The sequence below is a fragment of the Leuciscus leuciscus genome (genome assembly GCF_965113295.1).
Source record: "Leuciscus leuciscus genome assembly, contig: SUPER_11_unloc_5, whole genome shotgun sequence".
NCBI lineage: Eukaryota > Metazoa > Chordata > Actinopteri > Cypriniformes > Leuciscidae > Leuciscus > Leuciscus leuciscus.
The window spans coordinates 159,548-177,246 of NW_028118542.1; the positions used below are offsets into that span (position 1 = coordinate 159,548).

General features: G+C 41.1%; 1 long non-coding RNA gene and 1 pseudogene across 2 annotated transcripts in view; one reads left to right on the forward strand and one right to left on the reverse strand.

Moving 5' to 3' along the window:
- LOC309510221 (NACHT, LRR and PYD domains-containing protein 3-like) overlaps positions 1–17,699 on the reverse strand; it is a 343,190-nt pseudogene that overhangs the window by 142,610 nt on the left and 182,881 nt on the right. The gene's annotated exons all lie outside the window — the stretch shown is intronic.
- On the forward strand, positions 4,268–7,482 carry LOC309510228. The gene is made up of 3 exons (XR_014210270.1): positions 4,268–4,370; positions 6,389–6,839; positions 7,373–7,482. It is a non-coding gene; the product is annotated as an uncharacterized lncRNA (long non-coding RNA).

Sequence of the window (17,699 nt, forward strand, 5' to 3'; positions counted from 1 at the left end):
AAGAAAGTAACTTTTTTGTTGTTTTTTCTCATTTTGTTTAGGGGTTCTTGTTATGGAGTATTCGTTTAACTCCTTGTCGGTTGTAACTTTAAATGTTAGAGGTTTGCGGGACAATCTGAAAAGAAAAGCAATTTTTTTGTTTTGTAAAAGAAGTGCAGCTGATCTTATCTTTCTTCAAGAAATTCATTCAGGGGAAACAGATGTTAAATTTTGGAGAACGCAATGGGGAAGCTCAATTTTCTTTAGCCATGGCAGCAGCCACTCGGCTGGGACTGCTATAATGTTACATAGATTTAAAGGGACTGTATTAGAAACTGTATGTTCTGATGAAGGCAGATGGGTTTGTGCTGTAATTAAACAAGATGACGCCACCTTTATAGCTTGTTGTGTATATGGACACAACTCTCGTGCATCCAATAGAGTAATGTTCTCTCATCTAGTGGACAAGCTTAAAAAGTTACACAAAAAATATAATAATATAGGACGATACCCCCCCCTAGACTTGATAGCAGGATGAATAATGATCAAATTTTTTCCCTGTGCTCCGATCTCTCTCTTACTGATGCATGGCGGTTCTTTAATCCTTCTACAAAAGATTTTACCTGGTCCAATAGAAGTTTATCTCTTAGATCTAGGATTGACTTTTTTCTAATTTCATCTTCTATCCTTAAATATGTAAAAGATGTTTCTCATGTCACTGCCCCCTTATAAGATCATAAATTAGTTGCAATAAAATTGAGTGACATCAATGATAACCCGAGAATGAGGGGCTATTGGAAACTTAATAATACCTTGTTACAAGACAAACAATTTAATAATAGTATCATCAATCTTACCAAATAATTATTTACCGGATCAACCAGAGATTATAAAAAAAAACTGGGAGTTCTTTAAATATAAAGCTAGATATATTGCAGTTAAAAGAAGTAAGGAACTTAAAAATATTAAACATAAAACCGATTCAGAGTTGGTTAATAGACTTAATGTTTTACTAGCTAAAGATAAGATTACAGAAGAAGAAGATATGGAAATAAAAAATTAATTTTTATTTTTAATAGCTTATTTAGAGATGGCCAAATGTGCATATATTAGATCTCGAGTGAAATGGCTTGAGGAGGGGGAGAAGAATTCTAACTATTTTTTTGCCCTGGAAAAAAGAAACGGTCAGAGGAAAGCTCTTTCAGCGCTTAACATCGATGGAGTTACCTCTAAAGACCCTAAAGAAATATCAGAATTTGTTAGCAAATTTTACAGCAATCTTTATACACCTGAATTTAACTATGACAGCTGTGAGAAATTTATTAATACAATTAAACACCGTATACCAATTATTGATCGTGAGTTTAGTCGAATTTGTGACGCTGATTTGTCAATAGAGGAAATTAATCAAGCTCTGCACTCAATGAAAATAGGTAAATCCCCTGGTATTGACGGGCTTTCAGTAGAATTCTATCTTCACTTTTGGGAGTTTATTAAATTGCCTTTATTTCATATGTATAAGGAATGCATCAGTCAGGGAGAGATGACCTCTACAATGAAACAGGGAGTTATATCCCTAATACCCAAGTCAAGCAAGGACCCTTTATTAATTGACAATTGGCGGCCTATTACTCTTTTAACATTAGATTATAAAATGTTAGCCTCTGTTTATGCTAAAAGATTACGTACTGGTCTAAATAACATTATTTCAGAATCTCAGTCGGGCTTCATGAAAGGCCGTCACATATCTAATAATATAAGGTTAGTGTTAGATGTGCTAGATTACTCTAATTTAATTCACTCAGACGGTCTCATACTTTTTCTTGATTTTCAAAAAGCTTTTGATTCCTTAGAACACAAATTTCTTTTTCGCATTCTAGAGTTATTTGGATTCGGTAAATCATTTATTGATACTGTAACCATGTTTTATAGAGATATTAACAGCTCAGTGATCGTTAACTTTGATACATCCAAAAAGGTTTGACATCCATCGTGGAGTCAGACAGGGCTGTCCAATCTCCCCGTTTTTATTTCTTTTAGCCACTGAACTACTTTGTCTAAGGATTAACCAAAATGAAAGTTTGACAGGAATCTCTATATTTGATCGAGAGTTTAAAATTGCACAGTTAGCTGACGACACCACACTATTCTTGGAGGATAAAAAACAGTTACCTAATGCTCTGGAATTGGTGGAACAATTTTCCTGTGCTTCGGGTCTAAAACTTAATATTTCGAAATTATCTCAATTCATGATATAGATGAGACATCATTGGAGGGGATCCCTGTTAAAAACTGTGCAAAATATCTAGGTATCCATAGCACTAAAAATCCAGTTACCAGACATCTTTTAAACTTTTCTGATAAAATGACAAAAACTAAAAACGTCTTTAACATCTGGCTTCAGAGAGATCTTTCATTATACGGTAGAGTCCTTTTATCTAAGGTGGAAGGGCTCTCTCGCTTTGTATACCCTGCTCTTTCTTTGTTTATCAATGATAAAGCTATAATGGAAATTAACAAAATATTTTTGGATTTTATTTGGAAAAATAGGCCTCACAAATTGAAAAAAGAAGTACTCTCTAATTCCAGAGGTGAAGGTGGCCTTGACTTTTTAGATTTTGCTGATACTATAAACACCTTTAAAGTAAACTGGCTGAAAAGATGCCTTGTGAATCCAGTGTCGTTATGGTTTTTCATTCCTAATAATATCTTCAACAAACTCGGTGGCCTGTCTTTCCTATTAAAGTGTAACTTTTTACCTAGCAAGTTACCCATCTCATTATCTAACTTTCATCAGCAATGCCTTCTCTCGTGGAAATTGTGTTTTGTCCATTGCTTTTCCCCCCACAAAGTTCTCCTTTGGAATAACGCGGATATAACCGTTAGAAATAAATCTCTCTTTTTCCCTAGATGGTTTAACAATCATTTTAATTGCATTCTATCTGTCTTTGATGATTCTGGTCATATTCTAACTTACAAGCAATTTTTGAATCACCATAACTTTCCAGTTCCACCAAAGGAATATAATACCTTGATAAAAGCTATCCCAGCAGGCTTAATTCAGCTAATTAAAAATCACCTTAACTTCAGTAAAGGTAATAGTGTTTATCCGGCTTTACGCTTGGGCGAGATAGATTTTTTAGATCGAAAATGCAAACACAGACATATTCGCTCAATTTTTCAAATGAAGAGAAAGGTTACTCCAAGGGGTAAATTCTATTGGGGATCCCTTGTAACAAATGTAATTTGGAGAAAGGCCTGGCTTTTGCCTAGTAAATTTTGTGTATCCAACAAAGTTAAGGAAATTCATTATAAAATCCTTCATAAAATCTATCCTGTTAACTCTTCCATTTCTAAATATTCTGATATTGATGAGACTTGCTCTTTTTGTGGTTTTGTTGAGGAAACTGTCCCCCATTTATTTTGTGAGTGTAATGTAACCAATCGATTTTGGGCTAATTTAAGTGCTTTTGTTTTTGGCCCTACAAATGTGACCCACACCTTCATTCTTAAAGAGATTATCTTTTATTATGAAAACCCAAAGCGGATGTCCCTTGAACATGTTGTTAATTTCCTTATCTTATATGCAAAATTCTTCATCCACAAGCAAAAATGGCTTAAGTCTCCTTTGAGCTTCCCTCTTTTTCTTGCTGACCTTAATTATTTTATTTCTTCCCTTAGACTTATAAATAACAAAAAAAGTGCAACATTTTTGATGCATTATGATGATTTATTAAAAGATATGACTTAACCTTGTTGTTATGCTTTTCTTTTCTTTTTTTGTATGTATAATTACATAATGTGGTTCATGCAAATCCAGGATATGTATTTTTTTTTTCTCCTCGTTTCATTGTTTGTTCATTGTAAGAGATACAACCTTGCTTCACTTCCCTGAACTTGTAATTATGTGCAAGTTCTGCAATAAAAAAGAAAAAAAAGAGTCGACGGACAGAAAAAAAAAATAAAAAAATAAAAAATAAATATAGATTTGTTCACATGCAGCTGATTTATTTTTGTTTATTTGTACATTTTACTCATATTTAATGGAGCAAAGTCAGACGTGGACAGTAGTCAATCGATATATTGATCTCGTAATGTGTATGCGTAAGACGTCGGTTTCACAAATTTGCGTTTACATGGAGAAAATGAAAATGGCATCTTTGATGTTTTGACATTTTGAAATGTAATTTATTTTATCACTTAAAAAAAGAAAAATGGTTTCATATTGAATCAAATTTTATTTATAGCAAGTTAGCAACCCAGTAAGATGTTTATTCCTCTCCCACAGGAGTTCAGAGGTAAAATCACTATGATAGTCAAAGCACAATTTAGACATCAGAAGAAGTTCATAAAAATCCCAGAGGCTTGCTTTGATATATTTATAGCAGAAGGTAAGTAATGAAGTCGTTATTAATAATTATGTGTATATATTCATTATCGGTCAAAAGTTTTAGATCGGTACGATTTTTTATGTTTTTAAAAGAAGTCTCTTCTGCTCACCAAGGCTGCATTTATTTGATAAAAAAATAAATAAAAAACATTAATATTGTGAAATTATATGACAATGTAAAATTATTGTTTTCTATGTAATATATAGTAAAGTGTAATTCATTCCTGTGATCAAAGCTGAATTTTCAGCATCATTACTCCAGTCTTCAGTGTCTGATCCTTCAGAAATCATTCTAATATGATGATTTGATGCTCAAACATTCATTACCTATTATTTTCAATGTTGAAAACAGTTGTGTACAATTTTTTTCTCAGAATTATTTGATGAATAGAAAGTTCAAAAGAACAGTATTTATTTAAAATAGAATATTTTCTAATATTATAAATGTCTTTACTGTAACGTTTGAACCAGTGCTTGAAGTGGGGGGGGAAAGGTGCCGGTACTCTCTTGCATTGGCAAGTAATCATGACATTTGAGATTTCTACAGTGAAAAACAAAACTTGGAGATATTGCTGGTACAACAACAATTTATTGATATTTATTAACAACATAAATGTATTTAAACAAGTCGTGTATGTGTGTCTGTGTGTGTGTGCGTGCGTGCGTGCGTGCGTGTGTGTGTGTGTGTGTATAAAAACGGAACTCCAAGTCTGCAAGTCCAAAAATACATTTATGGTGAGATTACTACATTTTATTTAATTAAATGCATTTATAGTGAGAATATTATATTTTATTTAATTAAATGCATTTATAGTGAGATTATTATATTTTCATGTCATATTCTGTGTTAATTTTGACCACGAACCATGCGCTGTCACTTTAATTAAGCGCGTGCAGCACAGCAGAAATGGACTCGGTGCAGAAACGATCGTTGCACTGCTGTATACGCACCGCTCCTGGAACGCATTGCCGGACCGCATCCGCATGCAGTGTGAAAGCTCTAACCTGTTAATATGGGTGCGGGAAAAAAATACGCACTGCAAACGGAGTACATGTGAAATGGGCGTGACACTGACGCTTTTTCTGTCAGTGGTAGAGTACCGGCTACATGCGAGAAGTAGCGGTACGCAAGAAAAAGTGCAGGTACGCTTTGGAGTAAAATGCAGAAGTGCCGGTACTGCGTACCGGTGAGTACCGCCCCACTTCGAGCACTGGTTTGAACAATTTAACTCACCCTTGATGAATAAAATTATTGATTTATGTTATTTATTTTCCCCCAAAAAATATAATTTAAATTATTACTGACCCCAAACTTTTGAACGGGTAGTGTTAATGTTACAAAAGCTTTCCGTTTCAGATAAATGCTGTTCTTTTGAACTTTCTTTTAAAAAAAATCCTGAAATAAAAATGTAAAAAACTGTTTTCAACACTGATAATAACCAGAAATGTTTGGTGTGCATTTAAATCATCATGTTAGAATATTTTCTGAAGGATCATGTGACACTGAAGACTGGAGTAATGATGCTAAAAATTCAGCGATCACAGGAATAAATTACACTATTACTGTATATTACACAGAAAATAACTGTTTTAAATTGTAATAATATTTCACAATATTATTAATATTCTTTTGTAATTTTTTAATCAAATAAATGCAGCCTTGATTAGCAAAAGAGACTTAAAAAAAAACAAAAAAACATTAAAAATCTTACCAACCTAAAACTATATATATTGTATATAGTTTTATATATGATATATATTGTATATATGTCATTCAATTAATTTATGACAAAAACCAACCCACTGGTGGTCATTAGATCAGGAAACACATCTTTATCCACCTCTGTGCCAGTGTCATCTGTAACTGTAACTGCAAGAATTTAGGCAATGCTTTATTCACAATTTGACACATAAGGGGATATATATATATATATATATATATATATATATATAGCTATCCTTATGTGTCAAATTGTGAATAAAGCATTGCCTAAATTTGATAAAACTTTTGTTGTGCAGTGAAAGAGAAGTTCTCAATTCCGGAAGATCTTGCAGTTACAGTTACAGATGACACTGGCACAGAGGTGGATAAAGATGTGTTTCCTGATCTAATGACCACCAGTGGGTTGGTTTTTGTCATAAATTAATTGAATGACATTGGTGAGTGATAACAGGAGCTATTGAATGATATCAAATCCCAATATCTGAATGAATGCTGGTAGTGTTTAATATGTACAGTATTTTAAATGTTGTAGCTAGTGTTGATGATGTGTGGATAAATGTATTCCAAATATGTCTATTAACCCTAGTTTGAACATTAACAGGACCTTCCACACCTCAATCTTCAGTCAGCTTGGATACAGATACACTGTCTCTAACTTCAAAAAGCAGTGAGGACAGTGACTGGTTTAGTCCAAAACGATTCAGGAAGGATGATAATGAGGCTTCTCAAAGCTTACAGGCCAGAGATGTGAGTCTCAGTAGCCTTACACAGACATTGGGGGATTTACTTATCATAACCTTGAGCTTTACATGCTAAAAGTTTAATTCATATATTTTTTTTTATACACAATAGTAATTTTCCAGTTCAGGACCATCGTTCAGGGCATTTAAATATTCCTGCATTTTCTACTCTCTTATTACATGGCTCTGTGGAACATTTGATTCTGATTGGTCAATTGACCCTATTTACTTCGTTAGCGCACATTACTAGTCTTTTGGTGAACAGTTAATCTGTGCAAATATATATATATATATATATATATATATATATATATATATATATATATATATATATATATATTTTTTTTTTTTTTTTTTTTTTTGTCATGGTTATTGAGAGATGGAGGGCAGGTGAGCTAAAGTAAAACCCCTTCATATTTTAAATTTTCAAGAACCCACCGCTTCATGTCCTGATCAGCCTGTCGGAGTTTATTCTGCTATAACAACTGGCTGGATGCATTTCATCCCTTACATAATTGGTTAATGTTCCTCTTTTTATAGTTGATAAAAGAAATTCTACACACAAGACCAGGTGGAGCAAATGTGCTGAAGGAGTATGAAGATACAGGGACAATTAGCGATGACATGAGAAAACTGATGGTGAACATCTTGGTTGCACACGTGATTGAGACAGAAGGGTAATTATCAAAATGTAATAGTCTTGGGTTATTTAATTTGTTAGTGATTATGTAAGGAATAATTGACTTCAGGCCGTTGAATTATTAGAAAAATAATGCACACCCGAGGTGGTAATGCGGTCACGACGCGAAGCGGAGTGGCCGTTACACCTCGGGTGTGCATTATTTTTCTAATAATTCAACGGCCTGAAGTCAATTATTCCGCTTATACTACAGTTACTGTTGGAGAATTTTCTTTGTCTCATCTGTGTCACACATAAATCCTATTCAAATGCATGATATGAATATTAGGGAAACTAGGCCTAGAATATGGGAGGCCCAAAAGCAGGGGAAACGAAGGCCTAAAATCATGGGAAACAGAGAGAACAGGTCAAAGGGGACAAAATGATGGGAAACACTGAACCTGTCAAAAGTGTTTACGAGGAAGAGGTTGTGTGAGGACAGGACAAAAACTGGGTGAAAGGTAGTCTAAGGACAAGAGTGGAAAAGTACCCGAAAAACCATATATGAAATCATATTTAATAAAGCGCATGCGCCAGTATGGCCACCAATAGAAATTGGACATTAATGCAGGTGTTTCTAATCGTGGCGACGTGACAAGGAGGAGCAAAGAGAAAAAGATAACCATGATAACGCTAATTGGTCACCAAGCGAGGAAATTGGACACCAAGGGATGAGAGAAAAGGTATAAGATCTGAGAGAAAACCATTGTAAAATTAGATGCTTAGCTACCATCTCACTTTGTTGAATTGTTCAATAAAGTTACTTCTGAGACCTGAAACTTCGACTCTGAAAGATTTCTTCTGAGACCTGAACCTGATATTGAAGACCTGAACCAGAGACAGAGAATTGGCCACAACATTACCACACCTCGAAACATTGTTCAGATTATGTATTTCAAGACGTTTTTGTCATTAAAACGCTCTTGTATGTAGGACTAATTTCTTACGCATCTAATCCCATGCCTCCGTTGCTAATTCCAAAACGTCATTTCAGAGTTAGTAACGGAGGTTTGAGCCGCTGATAGCAGACTAATGCTGGGTTAGGGTTAGGTAGAGTTAGTAACGGAGGTTTGAGCCGCTGATAGCAGACTAATGCTGGGTTAGGGTTAGGGTTAGGTAGAGTTAGTAACGGAGGTTTGAGCCGCTGATAGCAGACTAATGCTGGGTTAGGGTTAGGGTTAGGTAGAGTTAGTAACGGAGGTTTGAGCCGCTGATAGCAGACTAATGCTGGGTTAGGGTTAGGTAGAGTTAGTAACGGAGGTTTGAGCCGCTGATAGCAGACTAATGCTGGGTTAGGGTTAGGTAGAGTTAGTAACGGAGGTTTGAGCCGCTGATAGCAGACTAATGCTGGGTTAGGGTTAGGGTTAGGGTTAGGTAGAGTTAGTAACGGAGGTTTGAGCCGCTGATAGCAGACTAATGCTGGGTTAGGGTTAGGGTTATGTAGAGTTAGTAACGGAGGTTTGAGCCGCTGATAGCAGACTAATGCTGGGTTAGGGTTAGGGTTAGGTAGAGTTAGTAACGGAGGTTTGAGCCGCTGATAGCAGACTAATGCTGGGGACACACGACTAGCTGACACATTCTCTGACTGTTTTCATCGACTGCAGCAGATTTTAAACACCGACTTTGAACACAGACTGAACGCGCTGAACACGCGTTTGGGCATGATCAGTCATAAGTATCAAATTACATTCATAACCGGCCTTAAAGTGTGTTCCCGGCTTTATGCAGTTATTAATGCAGTTATTAGAGAGAGATGTTGCAATAATGAGACAGAAAAGCATGTGCGTCAATATTATTATTTTTTAATTCATTCAGTTCGTTTTAATTAATTCGTTAATTCTTTTTTTTCTATTATTGACAGATGACAGTAGACTAGCCAAATAAATGAAACCCAAAGCCCTTTTAACAAGTAGGCCTATCAATAATTATTTATTTGTTAAATTATCTGCAATAAAAATCCATGCTGCAGGACTATCCATTTATTTAGCCTATATTCAGTTTAATTTTCTATTGATTATAGATAGGACTTTATAGTTTATTTATTCAAATTAAACAACATGTTTCTATTGATTGTGAAGCTAGACATTGAAAATTGCAGATCAAGCGCATGGGACGAAATGCTTTTTCTTGTTATGAATTGTATCCTATTTTCCGTTATTACAGTTGACTACGCGAAGTGATATGGAACTGTAATGCGGTCGAGACCTGCCTGGAACTACTTTAGCCGTGCGTTTCCCTGAAAATAATGCACACCTTAGAACGTTCGTCAACCAATCAGATTCAAGCATTCAACGGCCCTGTAGTATAAGATAGTATATAAATTGTGAACTATATTAGTTGGGTGCTACAAATTTTAAGTAATAAGCTGTTGATTGTTCTGAAAATAAGAGTAGTTTAGTTATATATTTTTAAACAATTCTCATCATTGTGAAGTAACATTGAGTGTTTCCATTTTTCAGGAGAGTCCCACATCGACTTACCAAACAGAACTATGGTTTGGGAATTATCACCTTGTTTCCCTCACTCAGAGATCCCCAAGGGAGGACTGGATATGTAAGTCATAATGTGAGATTAGAACATTCAGTATTTTTGTGATCATTTAGAAATGTCTTTCTAAGAAGTTGTCATTTTCGATGGAGGGTTACAATTTTGAGTTTTAATTTGTGTCATTTCATAAGGAACATTTTTATGATGGCCAAAAAAACACTGGGTTCTTGTCATGGCGCCTCAAAACAGTACAACGGGGGACAAAACCTTCTGCAAATAAGGATGATCCAAAAACAGAGGAAAAAGGAGGCCCTTTGCTTGACAGACAGCTGTGTCACCGTGAAGATCAGCTAGATAATGACCAAAGTTTAGAGGCTATCTCCTTGATGAATCATACAAGTGACCGTGATGTCATCATGCAGAAGATGAGGACCACGTTTGAATACAGACAGCACCTTATCCATGATCCAGAGAAATCCACCACCATTCTCTCAGTTTTTCCTCGATTCCTGGATACTAAAGGATTGGTATGGATTTTGTCTTTCCTTTTTTTTGACCAAATTGAAATGCTAGTTTCAGAGAATTGTCAAATAGTCTGCTTTGTTAAGAAATGTAATATTTTATGGTAATTTCTTTACATGTTTTCTGCAAACTGCTTCAGATTCTTCAGGACTTCACGCTCCTCTTTGGGTCAGAATCTGCTTCCAGACTTTTTGAAAGGTGGCCAACTGTCTTCAAAGCAAAGGTTATCAGGCTAGCAGAAACCTTGACTTCCACTCCACTGCTGAAAAGATTACTGTCATCTGCCAAAGAGAAAAGGGAGGAACAGGATTCCCCAGGTAGAGTTGTACAGAACTAACTTGCAATGGTTTAAAATCTGCTTAACTTAGTTATTGTAGTGTAGACATTTAACATATGTTTTGTGTTTTTCAGAATGGGACAGTGACCTATCATCCTTCCTTCTACTTCTGTATCTCGTCACCCCAGGCTTCAGGAAGAAGAAAAAACCCACAAGATCAGTATTTCTCAGGCTGTTGATCACGTGGTGGTATTTCAAAAAGTAGGTTATTGGTGACAAAATGCAAGGGCTATAAGCGTTATACTTAGATTTGCGCCGTTAATTTCTCCATCTTATAATTCACTATTAGATGAACTGTAAATGGGGGTAAATATAGTAAGTTATCTAAATGTAAATGATCTAAACCAGAGATGTTCACAAGTCTTTAAGCTGAAGTCCGAGTCGAGTCTCAAGTCATTTCATGGCTTAAAAAATAAATAAAAATAAATGTCATGCTTAAAAATCACCTTTAACAGCTAGTTGGTGCATATACTGTTTTCTTCTGGAGTGTCTCTTGTTCTGTACAATGTTCAATCAAGCTAAAAAGACTAAAATTTATGCTAACTGATAGGGGTGTGACGAGATCTCGTGTTACGAGATCTCGCGAGATTAAAACGCGACGAGATTTCTCGTCGAGGTGAAACTTTAGGCTTGTTTGAGATGCGACTTGCCTCGCCTGAAATGTATGCGAGAGTAGGCGGCTGCAGTGAGAGGAGGAGTGAAAAAAGAGCAGGCAAGCCGGACAGTTCGCTCTTCACGCAGTGGATCTGACACCTGTGAGATCAAAGATGGATATCGCGGGATTCACGGGATTCACGCTCGTGCAGAGTGTTGCTAATAAACTGGATGGAATTTAAGTTCTGTTGCTTTTATATGAAAATAAATATAATGAACAAGACACCCATAAGTAGCCTACTTATTTAATTCCATTCCAAATACATGTTTATCAATCTTTTTTTTCTTTAATACAGACATGTGTTTTTATTTATTTTTTTTATTATAAAAATTACATTGCATAACCCATAGAGATCGCACTGTCAGATAGTTTGGGAATATTCACACATAACGTATACACATAAAACATGATATCAGAGTTTTAAAATCAAACATTTTAAAAGAGAACAATACATCACGGTTGTTTAAACCAATGATCATTAAGCTGTGTCGTCAGTAAGTCGTTTCCCATCATGCTTTTGATCAGCGCAGTCAGTGGAGAGCAACTGCGCTCGACTGCAGAATCCGACACGTGCAGCTTGCGCTCGCGAGAGTTTTTTGACATACGTCAGCATGACATCAGAGCAAGGCGGACCGCACTCGGACACATTTCTAACCGGCATGCATCTCGCGCTGATCACCGGTGATCGATTCTGCGCAGATTTTGCTCATCTCAAACAAGCCTATTGTCTCGTGAGTTGTTGTGATGTCAGTGATGGAGCGTGAGGGTGAAATTAGTATTGAAGATGCCCCTGCCACTTTTAAATCATTTGTGTGCTGGGCCAATCACACACACACTCCGCGTACACACACACACACTCACTGTCCCTCGCTCACTCGCGCACACACACACACACGCTCACTCACTGTTGCTCGCACTCTCACTCACTCGCGCACACTCACTCTCGCTCGCATTCAACCCGTCGTGGAGGACCGTTAAAATTAAACATGCTAGTCTTTCTGTCGTGATGTCCTGAAGCATCGCAGACGCGTAGGTTATCGCCCACTATGACACACTATACGAAATGAAACGATCGAATCTTGCGTCCCGACGCCCGTTGTCCGAATCTCCACGAAACGGATCGTGCCAAAATCGTGCTAAAATAGTGTAATCTGAACCAGGCAGGTAATAAACATTTGACCTATCATGCAAATAACCTATTAAAGCACTAAGACATGGGAACAGTCTAGCTAACATTCACATATCCGACATCGCAATATTAAACAATGTTCTCTTACGAGAGGTCTCTCGTACTGCGTAAGATATCTTACGCTAGGGGAAAATCCTTTTTCCGCGAGATATTGAAGCCAAAAATTATCCTTAATTTTGTAATAATGCAAAACGCATTGCGGCAGCATGCAGACATAGGCGAGACAGCTCGCGCGCCTATTGGCTGCTCTGCGGCAACTGCAGCAGCCTATCGAGCGAGGCCTGGCGTGACGCCAGACCCAATCAGGGCACTTCGCGCCCGCTGCGTCACGTCCCGCCGAAATGGGCGTGGTCTAGGCCTATAAATACCGCTCGCAGGCAGCTATTATCTGATTTTTCATCCTTCAAGCGAAGCACACGCATCGCTGGAGCCGGAGAAGAAGCCGCGCCGTCTGAGAGAGAGCACCTTCAGCGGGACGAGTCACTGAAGTCGCTGGCCGCGCCGCCTTCCTGCCTTCCTGCTGCGCTTTCCGGCGCTTATATCCTTTCCTTATTACACTGTACTTTTGTGTGTGTGTGTCGCCGCGACACACATTCTAAAAGAGCTAGCGTCTTTTTAAAGATGCCTTCCTGCGGCTCGTGCAGAGCCACACTCAGCGACGGGGACCGCCACGTGGTTTGCGTTTCCTGCCTGGGTGAGGAACATGCAGTTCTCGCGCTCGCTGACGGCGGCTGCCCTCACTGCGAGCTGATGGCAATGGCGACTCTGAGGACTCGCCTAGCCTTCTTCACCGAGACTGCTCCCCTGCCCGCTGCAGCGTCGCGCCGTAAAAAGCGCCGTGCCCAGCGGGCCCCGGAACCCTCCCTCAGCCGCCAAAGCTCGCCGGTTCGCCCGCTTGCTTCCCCGGCTTCGTCAGCCTCGCTTCCTGACGGACAGCGGCCGCCGTCTGCCGCCGCTTCCGTTGACATCGTGGATGAGGAAGCCCTGCTGGGAGAGGATGATTCCTGCTCTATCCTGGCGTCAGGCAGTGAGGATTGGGCGGGCTCTGAGGACCCCAAGCCCCCTGCCCGCACGTCGTCAGGCAAGAGAGCGTCCATCGAGACGGAGCTCATGCGAGTACTCGCACAGGCCACGGCGAGCCTCGGCCTCGAGTGGTCTTCGCCTGAGCAGCCCGCTCACAACCGGCTGGATGGATTTTTCCTGCCTGGGGAGCGCGCTTCGCCTGCGTCCAGACCGGCGCCTTTTCTTCCTGAGTTACACGAAGAAGTCGCCAAGTCCTGGAACGCCCCCTATTCGGCTAGAGTGCGTCCTGCTGTTTCTTTGGCATTCTCCGCTGTTGACGATGCCAAGAACAAAGGATACCTTTCGCTGCCGCCGGTCGAAGAGGCGATAGCGGCCCACTTATGCCCGCCCTCCGCTGGACGGCGTGCTAAGTCGGCCCTACCCTCTAAAGCTTGCCGCACGACATCAAGCCTGCTCCGCCGCGCTTTCTCCGCCGCCGGGCAAGCTGCGTCAGCGCTGCACACCATGGCAACGCTTCAGATCTTCCAGGCCGATCTCCTCCGTAAGCTGGATGAGGAAGGACCTGACGCGATCTGCGTGCCGGACTTAAGGAGTGCCACGGACCTCGCTCTCCGTGCTACTAAGTCTGCAGCGCAAGCCATTGGACGGAATATGGCCTTCTCTCACCGTGACTGAGAGACATCTTTGGCTGACGCTCTCGGAAATGGCCGAGTCTGAGCGCACCGCGTTCCTCGACGCCCCGCTTTCCGCCACAGGCCTCTTTGGATCCTCCGTCAAGGATTTCGCGGAGAGATTCGCAGAGGTACAGAAAGCGTCACAGGCTATGAAGCACTTCCTCCCGAAGCGCTCCAGCAGGCCGTGCGAAACCGTCTGCTCAGAGCTCACAGCCACAGCCACCGTCCACTGCCTCCACTTCACAGCGCCGCCAGGCCCGAAGCGCGAGACCGCGCTCCCGCTCATCCGGTCGCCGCCCCGCTGTACGTGGCTCGCGACCTAGGATTACGGTGAAGCCCGAGGCCCCGAAGTCGTCCTAGCACAGCTAGGAAAACGACGGTGTTTAAGTCCCGCTGCGGCCAGACTCACACCAAAGCTATTCGCTCGTCCAGTTCCAGCAAATGTGACTGTTCCAGTGTTTTCTGCAGCCAACAAGTCGGTTCTGTCACCCGCTTGCCTGCACACAAATGCCGTTTTCACGGCTACCCAGATAAATCCCCAAAAGAGTGTATTTTCTGGTGTCCCGGCCACGGCCGATGGTGTTTCATGTGTAGTAAGAATGCCCACTGCCCAGTGCCCATCCCTACACACAAGCACAGCCTGTCACACAGGGCTCGCGCACATAAAACCGACTCCGATCGGTTGCGCTTCAAACATGGTGAATGTGCCCACTACCCAGTGCCCACTAACACCGCGTTATGCATGTCTCACGGTTTCTGTAAAAACGAAACCAACGTGCACTCGCTTCACGCAAGCGAACGATGCTTTCGGTGTGATAAATGTGCCCGCTGTCCCGCGCCCACATCCACACATAGACATGACAGTTCCCACGGGAACCGCCCAGCCCTCCCCCTCGCGGCTGACCACCGCAGAGGAGTCGAGCGCGGGCAATCTGCCCGCTGTTATCAGCGCGCCCCATGCCTCAAATGTCACGAGCGCGATGCTTGTGTTGCAGCACGCCGAAGCTTCTCCATCGCTGAGCGAGCGGAGCGCGCTTCGTATTCAACCCCTAGCTATCCATGCAGACGCGTGGGCAAAGCTGCCCGGGGTTTCGAAGTGGGTGCTGAACATTATAAAAAGAGGCTATTCGCTGCAGTTTCGCCGACGCCCTCGCCGCAATGTGGCGCGCGTCGAGACCACGGTAAAAACAGAAGTAGCACATTTACTTCGAGCCGAAGTGGCGAAACTATTGAGCAAAGGGGCCATAGAGCCCCTCTCTCAAGTCCAGAGCGAAGGAGGGCTATACAGCAGATACTTCCTGGTACCGAAAAAAGACGGGGGTCTCAGACCCATACTAGATCTAAGGCAACTGAACAAAGTGCTTGTGAAGCGACAGTTCAGGATGCTCACGACCAGACAAATCCTTGTGCAGATTCGCCAAGGAGATTGGTTTGTGTCAATAGATCTGAAAGACGCGTATTTTCAAATACAGATAGCGTCACGTCACAGGCGATATTTGAGATTCGCCTTCGAGGGCCAGGCATATCAGTACACAGTCCTGCCATTCGGTTTGTCCCTGGCACCCCGTACAGTTACGAAGTGCATGGACGCGGCGCTCGCACCCCTCAGAATGAGAGGCATGCGAGTGCTGAACTATTTGGACGATTGGCTGATTCTAGCGCAATCTCGCGCAGTGCTCATAGAACACACGACCATTTTACTCGATCACCTCGAGGATTTGGGTCTCAGTGTCAATTGGGCGAAGAGCTCTCTGTTACCCAGTCAGAAGATATCTTTCCTGGGCACAGAATTGGACTCGCTGTCCATGGTAGCGCGACTATCGCCACAGCGCGCGGTAGACATTCAACGCACAGCGAACGCGTTCCGCTGCGGCGCGTCTGTCCCGCTCAAGAAATTTCAGAAGATGCTAGGTCTCATGGCCTCAGCATCGTCAGTGCTCCAGCTGGGCCTGCTCCGCATGCGCCCGCTGCAGTTTTGGCTGAAAGCGCGAGTCCCACGCAGAGCGTGGGCATCCGGTTCGCTTCGCCTCAGGGTCAATCAGAAGTGCGTCACAGCTCTGAAACCTTGGAGAGCGAACGACTGGTACCAATCAGGTGTAAGCCTGGGGACTTCCTCGAGGGTGAAAGTGGTGTCTACGGACGCGTCCACCTCGGGATGGGGAGCGCTGCTCGAGGGCAGACCGTTCTTCGGCCAGTGGTCGGAACGGGAGAAGCTCCTGCACATAAACTGCCTCGAAATGCTGGCAGTAGACAACGCTAGTGGTGCAACGGATCATCATTGATCCGTGATCCGTTCGGATCAATATCTTCGGTTCGGCACACACGTGATCCGCGGATTGATTTATGAAAAAAAAAAGTTGTGCGCATGTTCAGTCCACACACAGCGTGGTCATAGCGAGCGGAGGAACGGAGGAGCTTGAACGCCCCGCTTCATTTAAATCCCCTGTATGGGAGCATTTTGGCTTCCCTGTCAAATATAATGATGAAGGAAAAGAGGTTAGTGGATAAAACCGTGACGGTGTGTAGGCACTGTGGAAACTAGGAATCTGTAGCCCCGCCTTAGCTTTGAACACGCGTCTATTTCGCTTCAAATGCTCGCTTTATCATTATACGCGCGCGGCGCGTCTTTATTCGCTTTGGACGCGCGAATGGATTCAAACTGTTCAAGCATAGAACTAGACGCAAATTTGACGCTCTATTCGCGTTTGGTGTGAACGCAGCAAAATGAACAGGCTGCGTTGTCAAGATTGCAATGCTGGATTGTGTGTGTGTGTGTGTGTCAGAGAGAGAGAGAGAGGCACGGGCGCGATCGAACAGTGGAAACATAAAAACATACTCCGTCATTTTGTACAGGACATCATTAAAACTGCAAAAAGTGTTTAGCCTAATTATATTTGTGTAAAACACAAAATCGTGCTTTTGTCAAACTTTAAACTTGTCAAACTGTAACCTACAACTGACACCCAACCAAAATCACACACACACTGTTTAAAAGCAAATATTATCTCATCTTTTGGACATTCATCATATTGCATTGGTTTTCATTTCTTGTCCTAAAACAGAGCACTAATCGAACACTAATACTAATAGAAAATCAAATGTGTTTTTAATGGTAGTATTATTTTATACAGAAATAAATTATTTATAATTCAGATGAGAATAAAGTTAAAGTTAATTAAAATTTTAAGGAAACAAGTATATTGATCTGAAATATAGCAAATTAATTTTAAATTCATTCAGGTACAATTACCAAACATATCTCAAGGCCTTTTGAATAAAGGGTGGCAGTCTTTCATTATCA